Source organism: Hesperophylax consimilis, chromosome 2 (assembly GCF_061612785.1).
Source record: "Hesperophylax consimilis isolate HC1 chromosome 2, BYU_Hcon_1.0, whole genome shotgun sequence".
NCBI lineage: Eukaryota > Metazoa > Arthropoda > Insecta > Trichoptera > Limnephilidae > Hesperophylax > Hesperophylax consimilis.
In genome coordinates this window covers 31,906,325-31,918,980 of record NC_142837.1, presented here as the reverse complement: position 1 = coordinate 31,918,980, position 12,656 = coordinate 31,906,325, and the positions used below count along the sequence as shown (strand labels likewise).

Here is a 12,656-nt window from a genome sequence, read left to right as displayed (position 1 = left end):
AATGAAAGAAAATTAGACATTTTTAACAAGGGGGACGGCTTCGCGACCCTTTACATACAAAATTTAAATTTGTATTTGAGGATAAAATTAAAAACAAAAAAATCACACGGATTTGTATTAATTTATTTATTTGTGTTTTAAATTATGACGGCCATTAAAGACATCAATTTTTCACGATTTTATGTCAGTTTTTTTTTAATTTTTTTCTGTGAGTTAACAGTACTTAATAAAAAAAATCTCGCCCTACCTACTGTATTAATATTATAAACAAAGTTTAAACATAAACATCGAATAATGAGTCTTTAAAAAAAAAAATTAAAATCAACAAAATTAATTAACTAAAATTTTTAAAAAATCATGAAAAATTGCACACTTTAATGGCCTATATTTTATAATTTTAAACACGAATAAATAAATTTGAATTGTTTACATTTTACTATTAAAAAAGCCGCGCAAATGGTTTTCCAGGCTGGCAAATTGTACGGTGTGAAATTCTAGATATTGGTTTAAGAGATTACCAATAGATGGCGCATAGTTTGTCGATAATGCAGGTATTGGTACTTTAATAAATACGACTGCAACCTCAAAGTCGGGGCTCAGAATCATCCCAACCGCCTGATAATAATAATCCAAGCAATTAATATCTATCACAAATAAAGTCCAGAGTGTTTCATTGATGCCGGAGTTACTATTTTAATAGTTTGTGGAACACACCCGGAGTCACATTAGACAATAAATAAAATAAAATGCGGCAATCCTACCCTAACTGTTTTCTAACCTAACCTAACCCAACCTAACCGTTACTTACAATGAACATTTTAACATTTTCCAGCTAGCTCACAGAGTCGACTGGCTTATTATTTTAATTTTATTTGGAACAATACTTATATTTTAATACATTATTTGATAATGTGGGCCTCGTTGGGTGCTTTACTGCTGATAATTAATCTAAGGATTATATTATGAATTAATCCATAAACACATATCAGAAAGGCATTTGATAAAAAAATAAATATGTTTGTAATTTTCATGCAAGCGCTTTGAGGTAACATTTCACAAAAAAAAATTGCGAAATAAAAAAAATGTACGTAGGTATTATACATAGATCAAAAGCGTGATAAGAGAACGCATTATTCATGCAGTGATATTAAATTTAATATTGGAAGTATTTCCATAATTATTGCTTGATAACGTTTCCTTTGTATCGTTTCAGTAATCGATCACACACGTCATGAGAGAGTTGTTACAGCTTGACCTGGTTATCTCAAAGATAAACTAAAAACGCCATACTTTTTATTGTTCAGCTGGTTTGATTTTTTGTTTTAAGATAAAGCGATACAAAAGATAAGAAAACTTATAAAAAGTGATGGACAAAGAATTGTTCTCAAGTTTTTTGGCATCCATGGACTACCTATAAAAATCCCAGATATTTCCATTATTAGGACGAGTTGCCTGTGAGATCTTCGTGGTAGTTTTTCTTCTTTTCTACTGCCGGTCTATGGGTGGAATCCCCAATTGTGGTGTGAGGCTGGGGGGAGTAGGGAAGGGAAGACGATGGAAAAGTATCTGGCTATTCAGATACAGTCATCAAACTAGGCTAAAGCCATTCCAAGCATCGCTTCGAATCTGAAAGGTAGTCTTTTACTGCAACGCCACAGGTGACGTCAGATCGTGCTTAGTCATTTAGTAAGTCACCTGCAAGTTGTTTAAACACTCGGCTAAACAAATATTGGTGCTGTTATCAAATCGCGAGAAGATTTCTGCATGAAGTTGTCACGGTTTCGTGAATCGGGCGGCACTGAACACTGAATCACAAATACATTAGAATAGGTACTGGGTACTTGTCTTAATGGCGTCATGGTCTATGCGTTTGACTTTGAGTCAGAAGATTTCTGGTTCGTTTGTTTTCCGTGGCATAATTATTTTCTGTATACCTCTTGTATTGAGTAGAGTTATATTTTTGTAGATAACTTTTAAGCCCGCGGTATAACATAAGGGAACGTATGAGACGATGTATAAATGTGAATGAAACAAAGAGTCTGGGGTCTACCCTTCGTTCCTATCTCTGCGGGGAAACGATGTGAAAGTTATTACTTGAATCATTTAAATGTATTAAAGATCGACGGTTAATTTCATTCATCCATTTAACATATATTTCCAGTTTATAAACACCCTAATACAATAGAACTTCCTCCTTCTTCTGGCGCTTGTAAAATTAGATTGTTAAGGCGATGCATTACGTCGTGTAATATTTTTAATTGAGCCGCTATCAATAACAACCCTTACGTAGATGGCGATAAGGTTTAAATTTCCGCTTAACACCATCCGCCTGTTTTGATTTATGCAAGAAAAAAACATGGCCAAAAAGTGCCTTTTATTTTATTTTGCGGATGTTCAGGCATAAATATTTAATTTTTTTCTGATCATTTTTTAAATAACTTCATTTTCCACATTATACAATAAAATCATAACCGAAAATGGGTTCGTTAGTAGGAGATTTTGAACTTTAAAGCAGTTTTCATAGGCCTTATACATTATTTTTTTCTGGGCTTATAAAAAGACTTATCTAAAAAATACTCGATTATTACAAAGGCCAAAATGTATTCTACTCGCAGTATTTAATTAAAGCATCTGAAACATTTCTAGGCGACCAAATTTTAAAACCAAAAACACATGATTTTGCATTACTACGTATGGCATCGCCTTAATGTAAATTTTAGTTATAAGTTTCTACATATGTAAATATATATATTATTAAGATAGTAGTTATAGGCCTTAGTCGTAAGTCTCTAGATATAAGTCTCAGACGTAAGTCACTAGTTTTAAGTCAGTAGTTCTAGTGTTAACTATTTAAGACATATATTTGTACAGCGCCCTTGAGGTGATTTCTCACGAAAACGGCGCTATATAAATTAGCCAAATATTATTATTATTATTATTAGTGTGAAAATTAATTAAAATATAATAATAGCAAATAACAACACACCAATACAAAGAACTTTAGGTTCAACGGTAGAAGACAAGAAAAGTACAAAATGTAACACGATGCGAGCATAAGTAAGTAATAAAGGAACATGAGAATAATAATATATTGTAATTGCGGGGGACGACGATATAATATTATTAGGGTCCTTGGGCTGTAAAAGGGCAAAAAGGTTCGTCCTGACCTGAAAGAGGGTCCACCAAAATACTTGGGTCCCCAGACAGAAGAGATTGCATTTTTTTGTAAATGTTTCGGGCCTAAACAAGTTGAATATCGTAAAATATTAATTATTATTACTTGATATTCTGAAATTTATTTCATCATTGTTAATATAAATGAAATATTTTTTTTACGTTTTCGTATAATTAACTTATTTATGACCAGTCCCTCATCAGGACACAAGCAGCATTTTCCGCTTACTGTAGTGGTAGTAGGAGATTTTCAAATATTTCAAATATCCCGTAAAGTTTAACATTACCCGACTCAAGTAGGTACTTGATTCGCTTGATCATGCCATGTCTTCCTCGGGGGTTCCCGGCTTCTTCTGCCATTCACTTCCGCAACATATATTCTCCTTACACTGTTACAAAATATTAATTTTAGAATTGTCGAATTGTAACGTTGTCAGAATCAAGAGGTTACATTCGAAATTATTGTTGAATTGTTGAGGAAATTTGCACTTCACTACAATTCAATTTATCACTAGGTATCATTATTTATACACACCACACACCACACACCACACACCACACACCACACACCACACACCACACACCACACACCACACACACACACACACATTTATGCACACCAGTGAAAAATGACGGGACACTCTGAATTATTGACAAATCAGTTCCAATTTTGAAAAAGACAATCATAATAATTTTCTGTTAAAATATTATATTGTGTCCTGAATCATTCAAACAATGAGTTACAATTTTTAACTTGACACTTAAATTCAAAGCAAACATGAGTTCATTGAATCAGAGTTACGCAAAGCAGACACACGTTTGAAAGTAAATAGTAATCAAATAATAAAAAATAAACATAAAACTATAATGCGGTAAATTTTAGCTATAGGTATATATATTTATTATATTTAGATGAGACATGAAGCAAAAAAAATACGTTCTACTTTTTACCTCCAAGTGACCTCCAACTCTCCCAACGCTCTAAATAATAATAATAATATTTGTATGATTTTTATAGCGCCGTTTTTGTTCAAAATCACCTCAAGGGCGCTGTACAAGTATATAATACATTTCTACAATGATCTATGTTATAACTAACTATATATGGAGATATTATACAGTACAATACTTACCTGGTAGGTCACTTGAGATTAACACTTAAATAAAATTAACTAACTGTTTATTAGCGAAATTTAGATACAGGATTTAGGACATAATTGGAAAATTGGATATAATTGGACTTTCAGGAATGGTATATTTAATTTAAGGGTATGACAGCTTGAAAAGGTAAGTTTTTAGTTTAGACCTGAATTCTGTTGGACTTGTTATTGATCTTAGTTCTGGAGGGACTTTATTCCAAGCCTTCGGCCCCGATACTCCGAAAGCGCGATCACCAAACTTAGTATTTGGCTTGCGCTTAGGTTCTATCAGTCTGCCTACAGCTGATGATGTTGCTGATCTAAGAGTTGACTGCTTCAGACCAGTGTTTTTAAAACTACCGAATCCGGTAAACGCGCATCTCTCATCACGTTCTAATAGTGAATCGCGTTTTGACAAGATATTAGTGCGTAATAGCGCCTCTTATTGTATATGGCTCTATGCCTATAGGTAGTTTTGTTTTTCCAATCATCTTATAAATTTTTAAAAACAGGTAGATCAGTTAACCATGGAGAGTATGTAAGTAATTTAAACTATTTTTTGTTGTTGTTTTCTCCCAATCTCGTTAAGAGCTATTGAGGTGATATTTAATTGACCTAAAAAAATTATAAAAAGTAGATAAATAAAGGGTTTTCCAATAAGAGGTATTATTTTGAATATTAATTAAGGAATTAATGATTTTTTATGGCAGGAATTGGAAGGTATTGATCTGGACAACGTTTACTTTCAACAAGACGGCGCTACGTGCCACACAAGCAACAAAACCATTGATCTTTTACGGGAAAAGTTTCCGGACCTTTGGGGCCACGTGAAAGAGAAGGTCTAAGTCAACAGCCAAGCGTCGATTCAAGACCTCAAAAATGGAATTCGTGAGGCTATCGAGGACATAAGGCAGCCACTTTGCGATTTGGTTATGGAAAATTTCATGAAAAGGATATGGTCCTGTAGGCGCGGTCGTGGTGGTCACTTGACTGATGTTATTTTTCACTATTAACGGCATACCTTCCTCTTTATAATGAAATAAACATTCGATCATATTAAAAAATTCATTTTTCTTTGAATATCAAAGTAACACCTCTTATTGGAAAAGCCGTAGTATAAAATTTGAAGCGATCCGTCAGATACTATTTATTCTACGTTCAGATACAATATGGAAGTATTTAAATAACAATGTACATACAATAATAATGGTTAATAATAATTAGTGGAAAGAACAATTAATTCCGTCAAGTTACGCGCTATATATACATATATTTCAATAATATTAAATTAATATGCACATAATAATATTATTCATTATAATAAAACAAGTGGTGGACGAAGTGGTGGTTGAATACAAAACATAAGGCAATAATAACTGAGGTTAATTTTCGAAAGTGAATATAATGTTAATTGGTTCATATATTTGACAAAATTTTGCATTCAATCATTGAATGGAATAAATTGATCATAATTATTATAACAGGTTACATAATTATGTTTAAAAGTTAATTTATTAATTAACGTTGTGGGAAATCAACATAAGACATGTAGCATTTATTGCTGAAAAGCAATAAATTAAATAGGTGTAGGTACCTACATCTATATATTGTTTAAAGTAATAATAGATAATAATAATAGAAAGTGGTTTGAATGGTAGAGAAAGTCTGGGACGCCCAGGGAAGAGTTCATTTTTAATATTTATGAAATAAACGATAAAAATGTGTATTTACAGATAAATGTAATATTATGGCGATGCCATACGTAGTAATGCAAATTAATAAATTTGGCGCTTAGAAATGTTTCAGATGCTTTAATTAAATACTGCGAGTAGAATACATATTGGCCTTTGAAATGATTGAGTATTTTTTAGATAAGTCTTTTTATAAGACCAGAAAAAAATAATAGACTTATATCTAGAGACTTACGACTAAGTCCTATAACTACTATCTTAATAAAATATATATTTACATATGTAGAAACTTATAACTAAAATTTACATTAAGGCGATGCCATACGTAGTAATGCAAAATCATGTGTTTTTGGTTTGAAAATTTGGTCGCCTAGAAATGTTTCAGATGCTTTAATTAGAATAAATACATTTTGGCCTTTCTAATAATCGAGTATTTTTTAGATAAGTCTTTTTATAAGCCCAGAAAAAAATAATGTATAAGGCCTATGAAAACTGCTTTAAAGTTCAAAATGTTCTACTTACGAACCCATTTTCGGTAATGATTTTATTGAATAATGTGGCAAATTAAGTTATTTATAAAATGATCGAAAAAAAATTAAATATTGAACAGCCTGAACATCCACAAAATAAAATAAAAGGAACTTTTTGGCCATGTTTTTTTCTTGCATAAATCATAACAGGCGGATGGTGTTTTTTAAGCTTGAATTTAAACCTTATCGCCATCTACGTAAGGGTTGTTATTGATAGCGGCTAAATTTAAAATATTACACGACGTAGTGCATCGCCTTAATAAGAACTCTAGTAGGTATAAGTGATTCTGTTCTGATGATTATTATATCAACAGTTGATATAATAAGCCCTGACGAAGCTTGAGCTAAGCGAAACCTGGTTGGCTGTTAATATTAATTCATAATAAAAGTTGTGTTTTACAAAGTGTATTTTTTTCATTTAATATATAATGTCACATCACAAAGTGTTTGCTTCATTCGATGAAACTGATTGTGCTACAAGTGATAAAGTGGGTACTTTATAGCTTATTATTATTTTATAAATTAATTAATAATTCTATTTTTGAAATGTGTATTTCTTTTGTTTCATTTTTTGGAAAGATGTCGTAATTTTTCCACTGTCGTAATAAGTCCACTAACGGTGTTCATTCGAAAGGTAAATTTCTGATCTTCTCTAAAATTGACAATGTTTGTTTTTGAAAACAATTATCCTGAGGCAAATAATATATTATAAGGAATACTTTCTCAGCTTCACGGTTCCATGATATTTCATCCATATGACAATTAAACACACCTTTTAAAAGTGATATAGAGTCATTAAAAGTTATGAAACAAAAACTACGTTAAATAGTTACTTATGTAACCTATTTAACCTAGTTTTTGTTTCATCACTGTTCATGACTTTATTTCACTTTTTGTAAGTGTGTTGAACTGACATTTTGTTTCATTTTGGTCACCGAATTAATTTATATTGATATTATGTTAAACTACTGTACCCCGTCACGCGTTGCTGTGACTCGGTGTGTCTGTGCAAATAGAGAAACAATAGAGCGTGTTGCTTTTACGTCCAACAGATGGCGCTGTTTTTCATAAAAAAGCATATTTTTACCTGTCACAGGAGACATCTATATAATATAGGAATATAAAAAACACAAGCGTATTCGAATGCAAAGTTGTGTCAAAATTTCAAAGCAATCGGTAAAGAACTTTTGGAGATTTAAGATTTTGAACAAACGAACATTTTTATTTATATAGATAGATAGAAAATATATTCAACGAACTTAAATGAAATAAAATTAAATTAAATACACTAATGAAATTGAAATAATTAAGCTAGTTATGAAAACTAAACATGTAATTACTAGTCCGGTTGGGTATGATATGTGTACTATGTAGGTACATTTTTGATTTTTAAATTATTTTATCCCGTAAATAAATATCATGTAAAATTAATATGTAAAAAATTGACGAGTACCTAACTGATTTTGTTATGAATTGTTACAACACAATTCCAGCAAAGACTGACCGGTGAACACAATCTCTGACTGACAATAACCAGTTTTGAAGATAGGTACCTACCAAATATTTGACATAAAAACATCATACGACATAAGATTATAGCTGCTTTATAATACGAAATTTAATTCCTGAAAAGACAAACAGAAAATAATTCTGTTCATAAGACCAACAAAACCCTATTATTATAAACATTATGATAGGTATTGTTGTTTACTCATTTCAGGTTACGACGATTGGGAGTACTGGGATATTTTTAATTAGAACAGGCTGACTGTCATTAATAAGACAAACAATTTATTGTTTTTAAAGAATAAGTAATTATAACTGAAGCGTTTTGTAAAAATTGTAGGTACAGACCTTTTAGCGACACTCGGAGTCACCGTTCAAGTTGACATCCGTAATGCAAGTTCCAAGCGGACAGGTGTAAAATTATCTTCACCAACACACGCACAACTTTACTCTGCAAAGTTTACTAAACGTCACAAAAAACAATAATAATTAATAACAACAATAAAAAAAGAAGAGAAAAAACAATGGACCGATGTTATTGCAGAAGAAATAGATTTTATTTTTAGTAGATTTGAGTTCGAAGCACAGATTTGAATCTTTACGTCAAAGACATAAACACAAAACGTCTGTAGAAAATCCGGTTCGCGGCACAATTTTATCTCTTCCCGTCGCGAAAACAATCGTATTTTGTGAAATGTTCGGTTTAATACGTTGGTTGGGTGATTGTTTTGAAGATGGCGATTTGCTGGGAAGAAATTAATCCCGATCTTGCCCGAAATATACACACTTACACACGTGTTTTGACTCGCCTCGGTGGCGAACGTACAGAACCACGTCCTTCCTCGGCTGCAAACAGAGCCGCACTGGGCGCAAGTCGACGGTCGCCGGTCGCCAGGGATGGTATCTATCTCCCGCCAGCAAAACATTACCGTGCGTCGACCGGGTTGTACAAAAATATATTTATTATGTTGTGCGCTGATGACAGCTGATCAAATGAAATGAAACTGATTTCTTATTCTTATTTTTCTAATTTACTTACCATTGTACCAAAGGCGAATTCATGTGACAGTGATGGTATAACTCCACTCAATTTTGTATTAGTTCACTTTTCGGTAATCGTCGAGGATTGCTGGCCTCGCTTAATACGAATACTGTTTCAAAATAAAATTATGATTCAACTTAATTACTGTAGGTCTTTGACTGTAAGTCAAATATTTACATCCAGGGAATGGAAAATACTGCATTAAAATTCCATTTTTGCCAATATAAGTTTAAAAATTTCATGCATTTTAACAGTTCGGCCATGTTTTTTTTTTCTTGTTTGACGTATTCGTTTTGAGCGTGCCAGCGATTCTAAAGTTTGCTAATTTTTCTTGCATTATTCACATCCATATTTGTTATTCTGTTATACCTACTGACTCCTGTCATAACCTTACTCTAGTATTTGATTAATTTTATCTTTACATGCCTGTCCGACGTATCTACTTCGTGTTGACTTCCATTCTCAAACGCGTCAAATACTTTTATGACACAACTATTGAGTCTATCTGCCCTACATTCCAAAATCATCTTAACTTCCCCTATTTACTATTGTTCATAATATTAACATAATAGCCTCGCATGTAAATTATGTTTTTAAAATCAATGTCTCCAATCTAATATAATGATATCGTTTCAGCTAATTATTAAAAAAACCTTATTCTGTAAGTGATATCAGTTAATTTAAAATATTTTTCAGCGACGTTTTTATTCGATTCGTATTTGAATGTAAAATATGTAATCGAATAAGACTTTCATTTAGTTAGCACTTTAAAAGTAAAATTTGATTGTTTTTTTCTTAAATTATTTAAAATTATCAAATGATGAGAATCAATTATCAAAAATAATGATATTATTTTTACAAATTTTAAATGGATATCATGAAATCACATTCTGTTATTTCAAACCGAGCGGCCCCCTTAACGCACCAAATACCGAATGCTAGCGGGAAGAGCCGAGACGAACGAATGACTCTGCAGCCGCCACACTCGGTTGTCGAGCGGTATATTGTCTCCATCGAGACAAAAAATACTCTAATATGCAGCTAAATTAATAAGCCTAGAAAAAAAGTCTTCATCAATTCATTGAAAAACTATCAATCGTGTTCACATTTTGGCTAAGTGACAACATTATCTTATTACTTGACGATTAAAATCCTGATCTCTTCGAACTTTAAATCTCTCGTAATCAGTGCAGAAAAAAGACTCCGAGTAGAAAATTTTTCTCAAGCACTTCGCATTTTTGTTTAAACTCGGTATATTTTTAGACATTTTTATGTTTTTGAACTATTTGTTTGCACACTTACTTTTTTTCGCAAGTTGATATTATTTCCGGTATTGGAGTTTGCACCGAAAACGTTGTCAATCGCTTCGGTTCCGTTATCATAGGTTAATCAGCGCAATAAAATAATCGTATTTTTTAGCGGTCCTTCATACAATGTGTTTGTTTTTTTTTTAACTAATCTTTTAAAATTAATTTGTGGTTATATATATAATATTTCGAAAGGTTTAGTAAAGTTTTTTTTTGCATTAGCAAGAGCGACGTGAGTAGTTAGAAATTTTACTATGTTATATTTACTTAGAGTTAGAACTTTGAAAAATAAAGTTGGATAAAGCGTATTTGTTGGTACCTACATTATTGTATGATTTTGCTATGTCTCTCTATCTCGATGAGCTCCCGCGACATGCAATTTGTACAGCTTTCATAAGCTGTATGCTAGAAATGTCTACTTATCAATATGGATAGTACTTTTCTATATTTTTATGAATAAATTATTGAAATAATAAATGAATGAATGAAATGGATGATGATGGATGATTGAAATAATGAAATGGATGATGATGGATGATTGAAATAATAAATGAACGAATGAAATGGATGATGATGGAAGATTGAAATAATAAATGAATGAATGAAATGGATGATCGAGATAATAAATGAATGAATGAAATGGATGATGATGGATGATTGAAATAATAAAAAAAATAATGAAATGGATAATGATGGATGATTGAAATAATAAATGAATGGATAAAATGGATGATGCTGGATGATTGAAATAATGAAATGGATTATGATGGATGGTTGAAATAATAAATGAATGAATGAAATGGATGATGATGGATGATTGAAATAATGAAATGGATTATGATGGATGATTGAAACAATAAATGAATGAATGAAATGGATGATGATGGATGATTGAAATAATAAATGAATGAATGAAATGGATGATGATGGAAGATTGAAATAATAAATGAATGAATGAAATGGATGATGATGGATGGTTAAAATAATAAATGAACGAATGAAATGGATGATGATGGAAGATTGAAATAATAAATGAATGAATGAAATGGATGATCGAGATAATAAATTAATGAATGAAATGGATGATGATGGATGATTGAAATAATAAAAAAAATAATGAAATGGATGATGATGGATGATTGAAATAATGAAATGGATTATGATGGATGATTGAAATAATGAAATGGATTATGATGGATGGTTGAAATAATAAATGAATGAATGAAATGCATGATGATGGATGATTGAAATAATGAAATGGATTATGATGGATGATTGAAATAATAAATGAATGAATGAAATGGATGATGATGGATGATTGAAATAATGAAATGGATTATGATGGATGATTGAAATAATAAATGAATGAATGAAATGGATGATGATGGATGATTGAAATAATGAAATGGATTATGATGGATGATTGAAATAATAAATGAATGAATGAAATGGATGATGATGGATGATTGAAATAATAAATGAATGAATGAAATGGATGATAGAGATAATAAATGAATGAATGAAATGGATGATGATGGATGATTGAAATAATAAATGAATGAATGAAATGGATGATAGAGATAATAAATGAATGAATGAAATGGATGATAGAGATAATAAATGAATGAATGAAATGGATGATGACGGATGATTGAAATAATAAATAAATTAATGAAATGGATGATGATGGATGATTGAAATAATAAATGAATGAATGAAATGGATGATCGAGATAATAAATGAATGAATGAAATGGATGATCAAGATAATAAATGAATGAATGAAATGGATGATGATGGATGATTGAAATAATAAATAAATTAATGAAATGGACGATGTTGGATGATTGAATAATAAATGAATGAATGAAATGGATGATCGAGATAATAAATCCATGAATGAAATGGATGATGATGGATGATTGAAATAATAAATAAATTAATGAAATGGACGATGATGGATGATTGAAATAATAAATGAATTAATGAAATTGATGATCGAGATAATAAATGAATGAATGAAATGGATGATGATGGATGATTGAAATAGTAAATAAATTAATGAAATGGATGTTCGAGATAATAAATGAATGAATGAAATGGATGATGACGGATGATTGAAATAATAAATGAATGAATGAAATGGATGATGATGGATGATTGAAATAGTAAATAAATTAATGAAATGGATGATCGAGATAATAAATGAATGAATGAAATGGATGATGACGGATGATTGAAATAATAAATTAATGAATAAAATGGATC

General features: G+C 31.0%; 1 protein-coding gene across 1 annotated transcript in view; it reads right to left on the bottom strand.

Annotated features, from left to right (window-relative positions):
* Positions 1-8,896, bottom strand: part of LOC149425907 (furin-like protease 1) — a 74,146-nt gene extending 65,250 nt beyond the window's left edge. The window contains exons 1-2 of the mRNA XM_089645116.1: positions 8,836-8,896; positions 8,389-8,503 (exon numbers count right to left, since the gene is read on the bottom strand). The gene's annotated coding sequence lies outside the window, so the exon portion shown is untranslated. The remainder of the gene's footprint in view (positions 1-8,388; positions 8,504-8,835) is intronic.
* Between the last annotated feature and the right edge of the window lie 3,760 nt (positions 8,897-12,656).